The 18,918-nt window shown below is 47.4% G+C and overlaps 2 long non-coding RNA genes across 3 annotated transcripts in view; one reads left to right on the top strand and one right to left on the bottom strand.

The window, feature by feature from the left end:
* The window catches only part of LOC141573215 (uncharacterized), a 32,891-nt gene extending 16,084 nt beyond the window's left edge, over positions 1–16,807 (top strand). Inside the window, exons 3-4 of one of the 2 annotated variants that reach the window (XR_016021028.1) lie at positions 8,399–8,530; positions 12,082–16,807. This is a non-coding gene — a long non-coding RNA (uncharacterized LOC141573215). The remainder of the gene's footprint in view (positions 1–8,398; positions 8,531–12,081) is intronic. The other variant, XR_016021029.1, reaches the window with a different exon arrangement.
* Positions 1–17,748, bottom strand: part of LOC109444650 (uncharacterized) — a 37,136-nt gene extending 19,388 nt beyond the window's left edge. The window contains exon 1 of the long non-coding RNA XR_002136917.3: positions 17,586–17,748. This is a non-coding gene — a long non-coding RNA (uncharacterized LOC109444650). The remainder of the gene's footprint in view (positions 1–17,585) is intronic.
* Between the last annotated feature and the right edge of the window lie 1,170 nt (positions 17,749–18,918).

Here is an 18,918-nt window from a genome sequence, read left to right as displayed (position 1 = left end):
AGGTCAGCCATTTAAATCCTTCCCCAGGACTCCTAATGGAACTAAAGAGAAGGCGCCCTCAGCATCTGCGAGGCAAGGTGAAGACAATGTAAGACGAGATGCTAGGAGCCGCCTTTGCCATCTCCTGGAAAAAGCTTGCCTGCAATTAGAACTAACGCAGAGGAGAGGAGAGCTAAGAAATGGGTGCGAGAGCATCAGAGCAAGAGTGTGATCGCATCGCTTGAGTCCCTGGGTCCAGATGGCTAGATCTCCAATTTTGCAGTCACAAACCCACAAACTCCCCTTTTTGTTTAACTTGATTGAAATTGGGGTTTTCTTCACTTGATGTACATCAAGCAGAGGGAATGAGACCCTCCACATCACAACTCACTTCTCTGTCCAAACTACTAATTATAGGAGAGTATGTATATCCTTTCTAAAGGATCTGAAATTGACAGTCACAAGATACTCCATGGCGATAACATTTTCTGTTTTGTATCTACTGCAGAAGAATGAGTGTGAACGTTTTTCTCCCTTTCCAGTCGCCTCCTCTGAATGGCAAAAGGTTTTGAGTCCTGAGAGAGTTACATTGTGCAAAGGTGATTGTGTGTGCACATATGCACACATGTATGTTATGTGTTTTTGGTTTATGTGTCTGTGAGTATGAGATGCTGTGTATGTTCTTTGTGTCTGTAGTGCGTGCATTTGTACATATGTATAGGGGTTCTGTGTGTATGTCCACGTGTGTGTTGTGTGTATGTGTCTATCTCTGAGCTCTGTGAGGCTGTAAACTTTCTGTCTCTATTCAGCATGATAAATGGAGACTTGTCAGAATAGGACTAGTCATATAATTTAGGATTAAATTGCTGTCTATTCCAGCATAAGTATAAATCTGAGCCCACAAACACAAGTGTGCATGGAATAAAACTCTGTTTTTCTTCAATAGAATTTAATTTCTATCATCAGTCTTTTTTTCTTGGGTGGGGGAGGCAGAAATTGAGTCTCAATATCAGTATCCCCGCTTCTTTCATCAACCCTTTCTTTGAGCTTGTCTACATTCCCAAGGACTCGTGTAGTACCAATCGGTGAGAGTCACGTCTGGCCTTCATGGGCATCTGTCGGGGACAGCAGAGGACAAGGAAGCCAGTACCAACTTTCAGGGCCAGAGGTCTGCAAGGAGGTCCGGGTCCAGCTCTGCAGCCTGTGCATTTCTGCCGGAAGCATCTCTCAGGGGCCCCACTCACACTCAGAGCCTCTCTACCCCTCTGGATTGTTAGACTGTGATTGGCTAGTTGTTTTGTTGGTTGATTTACTGCTAAGTAACCCCTTGTTTCTTCCTGTCCTTGCTCTCTCTTTGTGCAAGTTTAGTGCCACTCTTGGGCACCAAGTAACCCAGCGGCTCTCACAGAGAATTTGATAAAGTCTGCAGACATCTTTTCTGCCATCTTGCCATTTCCACAAATTTACACACTCCAAATCCCTCCCACCTTCTGGATCCTTCCATCATCCTTTGCCTCTCTGAATGTCAGTCTGCAGGGGAGAGCAAGGCACAGCGCCCCTCCAGGACCCATCAATGTCCACACACCCCTTCCTCTCTGCTCTCCTCTCCCCAGCTGGGAAAATTCCAGTTTGGGTGAGGAAGTGGGCAGAGGAGGAAACTATGTTTCTGTGTCAGGTTTTCTTCCAAATCTATTTTTCATGCTGTATTTCTTATTGTTCCTGAGGCTTAGGCTTTTGAAAATCAAAAGGCAAGAACTGACTTTTTAATGTATTTCTCAGCTTTCTGAAGTGCATTCAGGAAATCCATCGTCTAGCACCTGATCACAGCAGGAAAGCCACAGAGCTGTGACTTAGCAGGGCACCGTGGCTTCCTGCCATCAGGATTGGGGAACCTGTTTCACACACCAACGTCTGATACATATTTTTTCCCTGGAAGCCTGCATAACCCCTGAGACTATTTGAATTTTGTAGAGAAAACTGTGCACATTTTCCTATCTAGTCTGCTAGGTTGTGGACTTATTTCAAAGTACTAGCAAATAGCCGCAAAGAGTGCCAGTCTCTGATCTGCCACTGACATAAGTGTCAGATGTGCTGCCAGGGCTGTCACCCACCCCTGTGACCAGCCAACACTCTATCCCTGGCCAACAGAGTACTGCTGTGTCTCTAGGAATGAGTGTACTCTCAACCCAAGCTGGGAGCTGGCAGCTGGCAGCTCTACCTGGTTACCAGCCTTTGCAGGACTGTGTACCAAGCTTCCCGCTTTCTGGGCCTCAGGTCGACCTGCCAGTTCTCACCTGCAGAACGTGTGGCTAATGCAACTCCTATGGCAGATGGTCAGGGTCACCTTTCAGGAAAGAAGGGCCAGCATGCCACTTCTGGCACAAACGTAGTGCAGGTTGTAAATCCCTGCTCCATGTGCATGAGAAAGCTCTCAACGAACTTCAGGCAGAGACAACTTTCTGAAAGTGGGTTCTGAGCAAAAGTAATAGACATTAAGTGAAAATAGGAATTTTGTGCTTCGATATACTTAGCAGGTCAACTTCTCGGAGTCTTTCATATCCAACTGTACATTGTAATGCCCAAGATGGGGATATGATATGTGTGGGGACAGAGCCCCAGAAAGTAGTTTACAGGCTCTCGGCCTCACATGGAGGGGTGCTGGCTCGGGTAGTGGATGGCTGTCGGCTGGGGCTGGTTGGCCGTCAGCTGTGGCCAGTTAGCCAATTGGCCGCTAATATAACTGCTGTGGCTACGGAGGAGAGCCGAGGAGAGTGGAGGAGAGTTGTCGGTCGGTTGGCAGAAAAACGGACAGCAGGTCGCACGTCCGGTGAACCCAGCCTCCAGTGAGACCATAGTGGTATGACTCCCCTACTTATGGCTCCGTGGGTGTTCCTTTTTGGCCTCACCATATCCTGCATTCTTGTGTGGGGAGTGGGAGCAGAGACCCCGCAGGCCGCGTCGCATGACAAATGGCGCAGCGAGCAGGGTCTCCCGCATGACATATGGCGCAGCGAGCAGGGTATGGTGTCGGCTGAAACTCTCCGGAATATACTGGAGCAATTTACACGTATACAAGCTCGGCTTCGTAAGCGGAGTATGGTGCCGGCCAACACCTACCAAAGCATGGTGGAGCGGTTTGTGCGTGTGAGAGCCCAGCTTCGGAACGCCCATGAGGAGCGACACCGGGAACGGGAGGCGCGGTCTGCCTGGGAGACTCAAGCCTCCAGCTGGCACACCACCTTCTTGGCCATAGAAGGCGTTGTCCTCCTGTTGTTGACCTGCTGCGGCCTTAGGATCCGAAGGTTGTGGACATCTTACAAGGAGGCCTCCACCCACTCAGACACCTGGCATGATGAGCAAGATTCCGACCAGGTAGGAATGGCGTCTGACTCTGGGCATGAGGACGTGTGGCCCCCACACAGTATATGGTATTCGGTGGCCACTGTTCTCAGGAGTTGGACCCCCAAGGAGGGGTGGGAGGACATGGACGGCTCTCCAGCCAGTGTAGAGAGGGCCCTGCAGGCTCTGGCTGAGCGGTTGCCGGAGGAGAAGGCTACAGCCGGCCACGTGGGCTGGATGTTCCTCACGGCCTTGAGTCTCAACACGGAAAATGCGCCTAATGAAATGGCCCAGGTGCCTGACCAGGTGTCCCGGTTGGAAGCGCTGGAAGCTCGGGTCCGCCTGTTAGAACAGGGGCCCCAAGGTGGAGACTCGGAGGCAGAGGCAGAGGAAGCAAGTGGAGGCAATGTAGCTCCCAACCCCCAAGCCCAGCCACTCTTGAAGCAAAGGGTAAAATGTGAGCAACCTTTGGGCCCGTTGCTGCCGGCAACCCAGCTGTGACTGAGTTCACAACCTACCCTCCTTACACTCCCACTGAGTTGCAGGAGCTGGGGAGGCGGTACAGACAGCGCCCTGGAGAGCCAGTCTCGGCTTGGCTATTACGTTCATGGGATGAGGGAGCAGACAACATTCTCTGCTCCCCAGGCAAGGTGGAAAAGCTAGCCTTCGTGACAGTGCATCCGTCCCTGCGACAAAGGTTACAAAACTGCCATAGGTTGGCCCACAACCAGGGCAACCATTCTCTAATGGCGTGGCTCACTGCTGTGGTACACACTGTATGGGAACAGGCTGGCGAGCTGCCAGACACTGTGAGTCAATGGCAGTTATATACAGAAGTTACGCACATAATCTGTGAAATGGGTATGAGACATGCTATTTTTAACCTTAACATGCAGGGCCCAGATGACGAGCTTTTTACTGCCAGCATGAGAGATCGGGTTTTGGATACTGTACCTGCGAGTGCTTTTGGATCCTTGGTTGCTATTCTTACACTGTATGTAGGGCGACGGATCCATGAAGTTACAACTGCCATGGCCACCCTAGGGGATGTTGAAAGCCGGAGGCAAAGGAAGTTAAGACAGGAGGTCCGCGCAGTTGAGACCTGGAAGCCCAAACCAAAGGTAAAGGGGTGAGGTCGCGGGCCTCAGAGAGTAACACGCGCACAGATGTGGCGTGATCTCGTGGCAGCAGGGGTCGATAGGAAGAAAATAGACCGACAACCCAATGCACTCCTGCTTGAACTTTGGAAACAGTTGCGTCTGGAACAACAATTCCGGAGAAGCATAAAGGAGGAGTCTGGCAAAGCGCGACCCGTGTCCCTCCAGGACTTCATGCAGCCGCTTGAGGCCGACTCCTTGCAGCTTGATTAGGGGTGGGGCCAAGGTACCCGGTCAGAGGGGACGAGCAGGGACCGGAGGCCCCACGTGGAACTGTCCATACATTGGTCCCCTTCGAATGTGCAGAGGGTTTTGACCCTAGTTGACACTGGTGCAGACTGCAGTCTCCTTTATGGGAACCCAGAACTGTTCCCCGGACCAGCAGTCTGCATTGATGGCTACGGGGGAAAAACTGTGACTGTGAAAGCCGTTTCCTTACCACTGGGTATAGGAAGGCTCCCTCCTCGTACCTACAAGGTTTATGTCTCCCCCGTTCCGGAGTATATTCTAGGGGTGGACGTGCTATATGGCCTCAGCTTACAGACGTCAGTAGGAGAGTTCTGTCTCCGGATCCGGGTGGTGAAAGCGGTGACACGCGGGCATGCTCATCACCCTCCTCAAGTGTTGCCACAGCCCTGGCGCGTGGTTACAGTGCGACAGTACCGCCTGCCAGGAGGACAGGAGGAGATTGGTCGTACAGTATTGGAATTGGAGAAGGCACATATTGTGAGGCGAGACCCTGTAGGGGTGGAGTGTGGGGACAGAGCCCCAGAAAGTAGTTTACAGGCTCTCGGCCTCACGTGGAGGGGTGCTAGCTCGGGTAGTGGATGCCGTCGCCTGGGGCTGGTTGGCCGTCGGCTGTGGCCAGTTAGCCAATTGGCCGCTAATATAACTGCTGCGGCTACGGAGGAGAGCCGAGGAGAGTGGAGGAGAGTTGTCGGTCGGTTGGCAGAAAAACGGACAGCAGGTCGCATGTCCGGTGAACCCAGCCTCCAGTGAGACCATAGTGGTATGACTCCCCTACTTATGGCTCCATGGGTGTTCCTTTTTGGCCTCACCATATCCTGCGTTCTTGTGTGGGGAGCGGGAGCAGAGACCCCGCAGGCTGCGTCGCACGACAAATGGCACAGCGAGCAGGGTCTCCCGCACGACAATATGCGATGCTGACTAACTCACATGACCCTCGCACAGTTTCTAACACAGATCGCTTCCGGGACTGCTGTTGGATGGAACACACTTTGAGAAATGCTGTGACAGGGCACACCGCTCTCGTTACAGTGTGTTGTTCTGTGGTTAGGACCATTGCGGCTTGGGGTTAGAAAAAAATATTATCTTGTAGAAGCTGTATGACTAAGAAACAGCATCTCATCGTTCCTGTAAATGTCCAGATACTAAAAAAAATCAATGGCTGGATCATTGCCACCACTCATTTCAGAGCTGGGCGTGTCTGGCTTTGTTACTGTTTGTCCGAAGTCCAAGTTGTTTCTTTTATTTACACTGTCTTTTTTGAAACACAAACACCATTTTCCTCTGCCCTGAAACATGATGGGACTCTCATGAGGTGTCTCAGAGTCTTTTTGGGCGATAAACTAGTAACCTACTCCTTATGAAATCAATCCATCCACCTAATGTTGAGCACCGACTGTGTACCAGGCTCTACAAAACATACTAAGTTGAATAAGGCAAAGCCCATGTTCCTTAGTATCTTCTGTGCCAGCTCTGATGTCTTCAGCCATTTAGGTTCTAGAAAATGTTATAGTAACACATGTATAGATAAAGAACCCGTCTGGGGATGAATGAAGTAAATACCTGGTTCTAGTTTGGGTGCTCTCAGGTGAGACCCTGTTCCCAGGTTGCAGAATAAGGAAAGAAGATATTATTTCACTTCCACTTAATCTCAGTGAACTTCTTGGAAGAGGTGGTATTTCAAAAGTTTTGAAATAAGGACATTGGACTACCCTCAAGACGAGTTTCTCAGTAAATGGATGAAGATCCAGCCTTGGAAATGTTAGCCTAGTGAGTGAAAGAAGGCAATCTCCACAGACAGCTCGGAAGCCAGAACGCTGGATATTCTAAATGTCTTTGTTCACTGCTGAAGAGAACACCTTCTGTATTTCCTAACTCCCACTGTCGTGAACTGCAAGCCAGTGTTTCATTATAATCTTGGCCCTTAAACAGCACAGTTCATCCAAAGATGACAGGGTTTCGTGAACAGAAATTAGGCCTTGGTCCAAGTTGGTAATAAATCATAAGCTTCATTATATAGGTGAGGAAAAGGGAACCAACTACTGGATGACAGATTTGCCATAGAGCAAGAAGGCGGACCCCACGTGGCCGTTTCAGAAAGGTTCCATTGTGAATGTTGACTGACCCATGAGGCGACTTTCGTTGGGGGAAGTGATGTGGAAGGAAGACAATGAAAGGCAAAGGAGGAAAAGAGGGAATATTGGGGGTGGTTGCTCCCTCCATCCACTATTCCATCAACATCATTTGAGCCCCTAGAGAAATATTGGCATGGTATAATGCTTAATATTAAAGGAAAAAATAAAATTATTTTTCTGTTCAAGCCCCATTAAGATCTACGTGAAGAATTGGAGAATTTTTCCTCTCACTCAAAATGAACAAAAAGCCTATGAATCATGTTAGGATGTGACCTCACTGTGGTTAAAAACATTCACGTTGTTTGTATGTAAAATCACAGATAAACCGTTCAGGACTAGTGTGGGCAACAAGTAATATAAACGTAAGAGAGAAGAGGAAATGAAAATGCAGTGGTAATAATAGACTTGGATTAATACCAGTATTTTCAAAGGAGCCCAAACAGCTTCAGATTCAATTGAAGTGCCTTTGCCAAGGACTCAGACACATTCCATCTACCAACAGGCTGACTGCTGTTTCCTAAGGAATGTCTTTAAAATCAGCCCTTCCCCTTTGGTCCCCCATGCCAAAGCCTGTCTTGTTCTCAACTCCTAGTACTGTCACCATCATTGTGTGGCCACGAAGCTCTGCCACGCTGCCCTCTGTTCTCTATGTCTCTGTTCTCTAATCCACCTCCTTTGATTTTCCCCTACTCATATACTCACGCATTTTCCCCCCAACCTGTAACTGAGGAAATGACATATAATTAATTAGATGACCCATGATGAGCCTAAACAAAGCACTTCATGCATGTGCTGGTTTGCTTAGTGGCTGCTGAGGCAGATAGACCCAAATATTTGGTTTCTTTGAATGGCCTGAAATCTTTGCATTTGACTGAGAGGAAGAGGTGGAACCTAGAGTTGGAGAGTTCCAGGCCAGGAGGATATAGGTAGCTATGCCTTTCGCTGGTTCTATGGACAGTTTTGGAACCCTTCTAAGAGAGAAGGGTTAACAACTAAAGCTGAAGTTCTTATAAAGTGACCTGGGATACTGGGGTATGATTGTAGTGTAGAGGGTGAAGGCAAGATGCACAAACAATGCTGCTTAGTCCCATCCCCATCTTGCCAGGTAGCAATATTTCATAGAACTGGGGAAGGGTCACTTTCCCTACTTCGGAAGAAAATTCAGCTTCTGTCTGGTTCCATGAGTCCTGCCAGCTTTGAGAATAGGAGCTTGTGATGAACAAGCACAGGGTGACCATGAACCTGGTGTGGATTTACAAGCAGGCCATTATTTGTTCTATCCAGGGAGAATAAATGAAAACATGAAAAAGAACAAGCCAGTTAGGAGTGTGACACAGAGACTGCTGGTACCCACAAATATCCATGTGCTGTGCTCCTGTGGGCACAGCTAGATGACATTTCCTCAATCCCCTTGCATCTAGAGACCATGCAACTCGTCCTGGTCAATGAAATGTGGGTGGGGTTGATGGATGCCACTTCCAGGCATGGCTCCTAAAACCTACACACGCTCTCTCTTTATTCATCTACTGGTTGGATGTACAGGAGCTGGTGGAGAACTCAGAAGCCCTAGGTGACATCAGAACCACAAGGTGGAAGGAGCCTGGGTCCCTGGATGACTTCATGGAGCAGAGTGTCTCATCCCACATCACACTCCCATCATCACTGGACAGTGATGTGAGTGAATATTAAACTTTATTCTTTTAAATCACTAAGAATTAGAGCCTGCTTGTTACAGTGGTTACCATACTGACTATTACAGAGCTGAAGCTGAAAAGTCATGATGTTGAGAGAGAGGCCAGGGCTATCTAGTGCCTTTTCAGGTGTTTCCCATTGAAGTTTCCAGAAGTGCAGATAAGAGTCCATACATATCCTCAGGTACTGGGGCTGATGACCCAACTGGCTTGCTTTAAGTTTCAATTTCCTCTTAGTCTTCTGAATGGAAAAATTTGTCTTTAATTGGGGGCGGGGGCACATAAGCTTTTTGTTCATGTGCCAGTCAATAGAGGGAAGCGTTTGGGGGAATGGGGAAGGGGGAAGAATAAGTGCTCAGAACTGGATATGAGTCAACTGGGAAGAAACAAAGAAATGTGTCACTGCCTACACCTTTAACAAGCGCCTTGGAATACTCCCAGCTGTCACCATGGCCCGTATTTTACTCTAGGTCCAATCTGTGACTCCTATTGTCTTCTTACACTGTGGGACACTTAACGAAGATGCAGCAGATGGCTGAGTGTGGCAACAGTGCTCCTTCCCCACTGTCAGGAGTGGTTTTCTTCATATGTTCCTTTTTCTTTCATCCAAAAATAATTTTTGTTTATATCAGGAACAATGTATTGTTTTGATATTGTAGAAAAGTAAAAGAAGAAAATTTAAATCTCCCATCATGCTACAACACTGAGACACCACTGTTAACATATTACTGCACTTTCTTCCAATGTTTTATTTTGTGTTGCTTAATCTGTCCTTAGCTGGGTACCTCTTTCAGGTCCCACTGCCCCACGTGTGCTGATGAGCCTGGGCTAAACCTTTCACTTCCCCCAGGAACTAATTCATCCGGTAGCAGACTGAGCCAGGAGTGGGGTACATGCCACAGAACAGAAAGATAGCTAATGCTCCTATCAGGGATGCAAACCCATCACCTTCTCAGCAAATTTCTCATTAACCACAGACCTGATCCTAACACAGGCAGTTTAGATGACATTCAGCTGGTTCCCAACTTTTACTAGAACTTATGTGATATTTAGCTATAAAAACAAGATTGTAAATGGTGGTTAGATTCCCAGGCCACAGAAAACAAGGTGACGAGCAATGTAACTGAGAGAACGCTGATGACAATTCTGATCACAGAACTGTCTGAATTCGGGTCCTCTAAGCCCATCTGAATTTGGGTCCCTCTGAGACCCAAATCCCAGGTGTCCAGGTCCTGACCCCTCCCCCTTTCCTTGGACCTCTCTAAATTCTGAGGGTGTGTAGATTTGGCTAGGCAAATGGCAGTGGTGAAAAGCAAAGTGAGAGGACTCGGGTGGGAGAGGCATTGTGTCATTCACACGTCCTGTGTTGTGAATTTGAGAGTCGGGGTTGAAATCATGGGCTTTGGAGTCGGTCCTGACCCAGTTCAAATCCCAGCTCTGTCATTCATTCGCTGAGTGAGTTTGGACAGATCACTTAACCTCTTTAAGTTTCAATTTTGTCATCAATAAAATGTGAGTAATTATACACATTCCTAAGGATTTATGTGGAGACTAGATGAAATGAGGCATCATTTCTCAGACTTGAGAATGGTGATATCCTACAAATTCTCACTGTTGATTTGAATTCTTTACATTCGGACAGTTCTTAAATATCGACAAATACCCGTACACGAAAACTAAAGGCAAGTTTACAAGTAAATAAAAACCAAACAACAAGCCAACAAAATTAAAATTGAGTCACGTGATGGATGATGTTGTTTTGCTGAAATTAATTCAGCTTCTTGAAATGTTAGTTTCTCGTGCCTGCCAGGATGTGGTTCTTGGCACCCCCAAGCCGCCATATGTGGTACCACGATTGACTTGCCCACCCGCTTTCTCTAGTGTAGACCCTGCAAACAGGAGGACTAGAGGCTGTATGTAGCCCATGGCGTGTTTCATTTGCCCCCCCCCCCCCGCCCAGTATTAACTTTTTTATTAGTTGCTGTTATAGAAGAATTAAGAATTTTCATGTCAAATCTGCCTTTCCAGCTTCTCTTAACAAGCGGAAGTTCTAGCCCACAAGGCCCACCTTCCCACAAGACCACAGAGTCTGGAGCTGAATGGTGGCCCCTTTAGCCTGAGCCCAGACTTCTAGTTTGCCCCCAACCCCACTCCCCCTGCTGTATTCATTCCCCTAAGCTGCTAGGCCCCTGTCGTATTTGTATCTGTGACCCCTTTCTATGTGACTTATTGAAAAGCATCTGTTCTTTCTTCACTAGCTAGTGACAATTAAACAGCACTTCAAAATACCAACAAAAGATAAAGAACCCAAGTGCCAAAAAAGTTCCGGGTTTTATGAACAGCACTCAGTTACACTCAGTGTCCATCAGATGACCCAGCCAAATGTGCTGATGGAAATGTGTTTGAAGATTATTATCGAAGGGAAAACACAAAATGTTTAAATTCTCCTAGGATATTCTGTCCCTCTGGAATCCTTGAACCCCAGTTTGAGCACGACTAAGATTAGGGAGTCAAGCAGATAGTGCCTGGCACAGAGGAAAGACTAGTAAAAGGACAGGGGTCAGGATTTTAATGATAAGGCTGAACAATGGGAGAGTTGCCCGAAGGTTCCTACTGGCTGCCTGCTTGACTTTGAGTCAATGGGGTATGCCCGTTGACATTCGTCTTGTGGTTCACCATTGTGTGCACAGCTCCTTTGGGATGTACACTCTGAATTGTCCCTCTGAGAGCTCCTCCCCTAAGACTTCTTACAGGGACCAGAGTCACAGAGAGGCGCCTCTACCCCTCTCCCTCTGAAAACACACCCCGTACTTTTGGTTTCTAGGACCTACTGTGTGCAGGTGGTTACCCCACACTGCTGGGGTGGGGCAGGCGGTGGGCGGGGTTGAGACTCATATGCAAATTGAAGTCAAGGACTCTGGAAACCCAAAGGAGATGGGGGAGTAAAGGGGGGTGTTGTGCTTGTTTGATGTGAATGGTCTTAGAGAAGTCAGTCACAGGGAGAAAGTGAGGAGTACTGGTCTGGAGACTACACAGGGAAACAAAATGATGTCTGTGAATGTTATCTAGGGTCAGGACACTTTTCTAAATCCCAAACGTCCAATAATCAGGATTCAATTGATCACTATCGAAAGATGAGCCCATGGCCTGGACACTGCTGAGAAGTAAATGGAAAAAACCCCCCACAAAACTATAGAAGACAGACATCCATTTTCCCTTTGTAGATTAAGGGTCCATGACACACATAACCTGACCCTTTTATTGTTTGAGGCTCTTAATTCATAGCAAGCCACCTCGGAGCATGGACCACTTCAACTTTTCTTCATTAGCTTCCTGTAAGTGGATAATGATGAGAACGGGAGTTAAGGGGGAACAGATGGGAAAGAAGAGATTCTGGGCCTCACACAGGCTGTGGGAGGCGGCCTGGAGGGAAGTCATGCAGGGAACAGAGGAGAGGCCTCTGTTGCTGAGGCCTCTGTTGCTGAGAGTTGCTGAGCACCCCAAAGCCACACTGAGCATATTGCTTGCCAACAGGCTCGTGCTGACCCAGCATGATGGAGAGAGACTGCTCAGGGCAAGATGGTGCTTGGAGCCCCTGCCTTACTCACAGAAGTAAATACATGCGTCAAGGTCAAGACAAACAGCATACGCCAGTGACCATAATTATGGCCAGTCCTGCTGCACAAAAGTTCTGCTCCACCATCCATGGCCACTTTTGGTCCACGCAAGGCTGAAGGAGTCTTCTCTCCAGTGGCCGTCCTGCCTAGAATCAAGTAGGGGACTATCTTGGTCTGCTTGGACTGGCATAAAATACCATAAGCTGGGTGGTACAACAGAAATTTAATTTCTCACCGCTCTAAAAGCCAGGAAGTCCAAGATCAAGGTGTCAGTTGATTTCGTTTTGGTGAGAGCCCTCTTCCTGGTTTGCCAGCCTGGTTTGAGAGCCCCGTTCCTTATGTGTCCTCACATGGCAGAGAGAAAGAATGAGCTCTCTGGTGTCTCTTATAAGGACACTAATCTTATTGGATCAGGGCCCCCCCCCCACCCCATATCACCTCACTTAACCTTCATTGCTTCCTTAGAGGCTCCATCTCCAAATACAGCCACACTGGGCTGGAGGCTTAGGGCTTCCCCCTGTGAACCTGGGGAGACAACAGTTCAGCCCATAGCAAGAATTATCCATGTATAATCATTTGAAGTGTGGCGAATACACCCACCTCCCCTACAATCCAACTCAGTGAGCTGGTTGCTGTGAACACAGACTCCATAAATATTAGTAGGGATATATCTCGCTTGCCCGCTTAACCAGACCAATAAAAGCTTCCCCTACCAGCAGTGGCCAAAGAATGCCTTACACTGACCGCACACACCTTCAGCTTGAGGAGAGAGGAGAAAGAAGCCTTAAGTTTCCTTTAGAGACTAACATCTCCCATTTTGCAGAAGAATAAACTGAGACTCAGAAAAGTAATATTTTGGATTTGTTAGGGACTTGAAGGAACTTCTGGGCCTGTCCTCATGAATTAAACTCTGGACCACATCTGTTTGAATGGGTGGGAAATTTTAGTTTTATTTGTATTTTCCCATGTGAATGTGCTGGGGACAGTATGGGAATTCTCTATGGTGGATGTCTGACATGGAGCCAGCCATGAACGCAGGAAACAGAGGGACCTTCAAACTGCCTCCTGACCATGCGCAGCTGAAGCCGAGCCTGGAGAAAATTCTGCCCTAAATTCTCATAAATATAAGAAACAATGACTTTAGGGAATGAGAAGTCCTTTAAGGAGAGAAGATATTTAAACCCAGTATATTGTTCCTCAGAGTAAAATCACACGTTCTACCCGCACCCCTCCATTATCCTGGTTTTCTTTGTAGTCCTAACCCCCGGTACCTTATTCGAAATTAAGGTTATTGCAGATGTAATTAATTAAGATGAGGTCATACAGGAGTAAGGTGGGCCCTTCTTTCAGTATGACTGGTGTCCTTACAAAAAGATGATGTGACATGACAAGGGAAGGAGGCCATGTGATGATGGAGGCAGAGATTGGAGTCATGCAGCTGTGAGCTGAGGAACGCCAAGAATTGCTGGCAAGACCAGAAGCGATGAGAGAGGCAAAGAACCAATTGTCCCTAAGAGCCCTCAGAAAGAACCAACCCCCACCCCCCCGCCCCAACACCTTGATTGCGGACTTCTGGCCTCCAGAACTGTGAGAGAGTACATTTCTGTTGTTTTTAAGCCATCTGGTTTGAAGCGATTGTTAGGACAACCTTAGGGAACTCATACAGTCACCTTGTATTGAGTTGCACCCCAGAGAAGAATGAACTGGATGTGATTATCACTGAAAGGTAAGAAACAAAAAGAATGGTCGCGGTCTAAACACGCAAATAGGCGGTTCCAGTGTCACCAGCCCCTATCACAGTCCCTGGTGAACATGGCGGACAGATCACAGCCTGCTTTCCCACAGGGCCGGGGCAAGGCCTCTGAGTACCGGTCAACACAGCGCTCCAGACGACCACGACGGCGGAGACCCCTGCCCTCTTCTGATTCCTTTCAACTCCCGTGTGCCTCCTTACGCCACAGTCTACTCTTTCTCTAAATTTCAGTGAACAGCAGGTAGATCGAACCACCAGAACCACTGCATAGCTAGGGGAGATGGCGGAGAAGTGGGGTCCAGCCCAGGACTGGGAGATGGCTGCTAGGAGAAAGGAAAGCCAACGTGGCCGGGAAATGTTTGGCATGGAACATCCACATTCCGTCCAAAATTCGAGCCAGGCAGACCATGACAGACAGCATCTAACGACAATGCCACAAGTGTATAACAGTGAAATCCTTGTTCTTACTTGGCCAATTCAAAACAAAACTGTTTTTCAGGGGAACAGAAACTGAAATGACACTCCAGTCTTCAACGAAGCTGTCTGCAGAAACCAGCCATTCATGCAGAGTTTTTAAGGATGTGTTTCCATTTTCAGCAGGCTCTCGCACGGCCTGGTGTGAAAACTTGTTTCCTCCAGCTCTCCTCTCTGTGAGGCATGTAGGCAGCTGCATCTGTGCTGCTCTGCTTATGTGTTCCTGCCTTTCACATCCCTGAGTTCCACTGACATTGATCTCGATGAACTTTAAACAAAGACGTGCTTTGTCTCGAGACCACTTAGCCTGCTGCCTGCTGTCTGTATGTTGTAACATTTCTGTCTGTCCTTAGACCTTTGGAATAAACCGACTATGTGTTTTATCAGACCTTACGTCTCCTCATCTGTTATCTTTATGCCCTTCACACTGATATGCTGTGTTCCACTTTTCAACCGAGTGTTTACAGCTAGTGGCCCTTCCCTCCCACCTCATTCACTTCCTACCATTCTAGTATTTGCATGGCATTAATATGCAAATGAGATGAAATGAAACACTTCCTTATTCAGTGGAGAATTCACAGTTCTAGGGCTGAAGATGGGCTGGCTTATTTTTTAATAGATTTTTATGACACCACGTTTTGCTGCTGTGATAGAAAGCAGAAACATTCCCCAGATGTTTGCCTGCCTTCTTTCTTTTTTAACTTCCTTTTTCCTTCCACTTTCTCTTTCTTGCCCTTGATGGGGACAGGACATGCTAAGCAAAATATGGCACCTTGGCGTATTGACTATTTTAAGCTGAAAAAGTTGGAGAAAACAACAAAAGCAGGAAGGTCACTCTGACTCACCTGAAACAGGTCATAAAACCCTCATGTGAGAAGTGCCCTCCCTATTCCTGGAGGAAAAGAGCGTCCTTATCAGACGAGTCCAAACAAACAGGCCTCGCTCAGTTTCCCCCACTTGAGTACACTTACCTCATCCTATTAAATTACCATATTCCTCCATACCTGCGCACTCTTCCTCACACCTAGCATAAAAATACTCAGCTCTGACTGTTCCTTTGGCTCTTCTATTCCTTAGGAAAGCTCCCTGGTCCCACAAAACTCAGATTAAATAAATTTGTGTGTTTTTCTCTTATTAGGCTGTCTTTGTCAATTTCCATCCAGCCAGGGACCCTAAGAGGGTCAAGGAAAACTTCCCCCTCCCCTACTCTCTGTTAACAGTGGACTTTGGTCCATGTAGGTTCATCCATTGTTATAAGTCCACCCCTCTGGTGAGGGATGCAAGCAGTGTGGGGGAGGGCTGTGGGGGTGTGGCTTTAGGGATATATGGCAACTCTCTGTACTTTCTGACGACTTTTGCTGTGAACATAAACTGCTCTAAAAATAGCCTATTTAATAAATAAATATTTTAAATAATTTGACATTCATCTACTCTATGACCTCGTCGTTCCATGGGTAGGTATTCACACAGAGAAATCAGAACATATGCCCATGCAAAGACTAGTACACAAATGTTCAGAGCAGCTTTATTCCCATGAACTAAAAACTGAAAACAACCCATGAATGGGTGAATGGAGAAACAAACAGGGCATTTCTCCACAATAAGCATGCATGAGGTATATGAAAGGCGATCATGATTTCCCAAGGCCTCTCAGCCACTCTAAGAGGACGGAACCTGGCATGATCATTCTATGAATGCTGTTGCTTGGAAAGGGTGAATGGGGGTGCCCTGAACACTGCTTCGGGCCTTCCCCACCCCCAGGAGAGTGAAGTATCGGGACAAACTATGAGAAAGGCACTTGCTTCCCTCGTGGACCCCCAAATATGCCACAGATCCTCCCTTCAGTTTGCTCTTGCATCCTTTGGCCAAGAGGCAGGTGGAAGGACGACATGGAATTGGATAGAATTCCTGCCTCACTCTGTCATACTATTTCATGGGATTCTCAAAGAACAGGAACCTATTTTAACAATAATTGCTTATGTTTTACCTACTGATGATTGTGTAATAAATTGCTCCAAAGCTTAGTGGCGTAAACTACAACAATGTGTTATTTCTGTGGGATGACTGGAGTTCGTGGAATGTCAGGGCTAATGCTTCATGCCATGGGAGCTCCAGGACGGGGGGCCAAGAAGGCCCAAATGGATAATTATTGGTGGATCAGAGATCCTCTCTACGTGGTTACTTAAGCTTCCTCATGATGTGGCAGCGAGGTTCCAAGAAAAAACATTTCAATGGTGCAAAATCATAAGTTGTTCAGACTTTCTAAGGCTTAGGCCTGAAACTAGCATGGTGTCACTTTCACCACATTCTGTTGTTTAAAACAGACCACAGGGCAGCCCAAATTCAAAAGGAGAGGACTATAAGGCCTAAAACACAAGGAGGGATTGGGGACTACCAAAATAACTGTACCGAAGGGAAACGACTCGGGGGAAAGGGGGATGTGGAGATTACAAATAGGAGGAAATTTGGGGGAGTTGATGGATATATTTTTATCTTGATTGTGGTGATGGTTTCACAGGTAATACATATGTCAAACTTATCAAATTGTAAACTTTAAATTTGTGCAACTTATTGTATACCAATTATAACTCAATAAAGCTATTTTTGAAAAGAAAGCAATCTACTTACCGGATAGAGACATATTTTAGTAAATTATGGCATATCTATTAGGTAGAATCTTTTATAGCCATTGTCAGTGATAAGAGCATGAAGTAACACTGAGAAATTTTTATGACATAAGGACAAATGAGGAGACCCAAGATGGCAGAGTAGATAAACACTGTGCCTGTTTCCTTCCATGAACAAATTAAAATTACAACTAAATTATAGAACAATCACCCTGGAGAACCATCTAGAGTCTGGCTGAACAGAAATTTTATAACTAAGGAAATAAAGAAGCCACATCAAGACTGGAACAAAGGGCAGAGACGCAATTGGTTAACCCCAAACCTCCATATCGAGGTTGAGAACCAGAAGAAGTATCTCCCCGCAAATGTTTCCCCTAGAGGAATGAGGGAACCCAGCCCCATACCGGCCTCCCCAGCCCAGAGTACTGACGCTGGGAAGTGGGGCCCCCACAACATTTGGTTGTGAAAAACATGGGGATTCTGACCATCCAGGTGGGACAGAAGGCAGTAGGAAACCCAGGCATCCTGTTAAAGGATCCATGCAAAGACTCTCTCCCAGACACTCACCTTGGGCTCCAGCGAGGAACAGTAACTCAGGGGTTGTCGGGGATAGATGGCAGGCAGACTGAGTTATGTTGCTCCAGGTTGAGGGCTGGAGGACAGTCTCCATTTCCCTGTGAGGAGCTCCTCCTCCCATGCAGCTGGGCAGACAGCCGCCATCTTTAATGTGTTAAGCCCACCCCCACAGGCCAAATCTGAATCTGATTGGTCCCCAGCTCTGCCCTGCTGACTTACTGGGAACCACCGCACCTAACTCTTCAAATACCAGAGGCATTTTCTCCAAGAGCAGCAGCCAGCTCTGTCTGCACTGCACTCTTTCTTGGAAAATTATCAAGAGTACTACAGACCCCAGGTGGATGATAACTGGCCTCAGTGTGCTCTGAGACTTTTATTGAGCAGCTTCAGGCTCAGCACTGGCACCAAACCAGAATTTACATGAACCTGGTGACCACAATTGTTCCCACTCTAGGGACTCCCTGAGACCCTGCCTCATCCAACTTGTGTACTGCACAAGGCTTTATCAGTGGCTGAAACCTAAAGGAGCTGGTAGGCCTCGGGGTGTCCCGGCATTCTGCAGTGCTACCCTAGGTCTGGTACTTGTGGCAGATGTCCTCAGTTCACAGCATGGCCTCTCCGACACAACTTCAGGTTTCACACAGGCAGCAAACAACCGCAGATCACTTTGTAGCTCTTACCAGGTAGTCTCCGGCTGTTCACAAGCAGTGGGACTTGGGCCTGCACTGGAGCCTATCGCAAGAGACCCCCGAACCAACATACTTGGAGGTTGGCTTCAGACCACAGCAGAGCACCGCCCAATTAGCCCCACAAGCAGCATACCCAAAGGGCAGTCACAACAAGCATCAGAGCCCACTGGAGTGAATCCTACTCAGTGGGGTAAGCTCCCCCGCACAGCAGCCTGTAAGCTGTGGCTGTCACCAAACCACACAGCCATTTAGCCTGAGGATCAGTCCCACTGACATGCCAATAGCAATCAAGGCTCAACTATAACAGGAGGGCACACACAACCCCCACAAGGGACACTCCTGGAGCATCCAGAACAGGTGACCAGGGAGACTGTGCCACTGGGCCCCACAGGGCACCTACTACATAAGACCACCTGGTCAAGACTGGGGGATGCAGCAGATCTACCTAATACATAGAAACAAACAGACAGGCAGCCAAAATGAGAAAACAAAGAAATACATCCCAAGTGAAAGAATAAGAGAAAACTCCATTAAAAGAACTAAACAAAATGGAGGCAAACAACCTGCCAGATACAGAGTTGAAAACAATGGTTATAAGGATGCTCAGGGAACTCAGTCTGAACTTCAACAAAGAG

This window comes from Rhinolophus sinicus, chromosome 4 (genome assembly GCF_057876585.1).
Source record: "Rhinolophus sinicus isolate RSI-liver-muscle chromosome 4, RSI-T2T, whole genome shotgun sequence".
In the NCBI taxonomy this organism is placed as follows: Eukaryota; Metazoa; Chordata; class Mammalia; order Chiroptera; family Rhinolophidae; genus Rhinolophus; species Rhinolophus sinicus.
The sequence above is the reverse complement of the archived record's forward strand: the minus strand, read 5'-3'. Positions and strand labels throughout refer to the sequence as shown.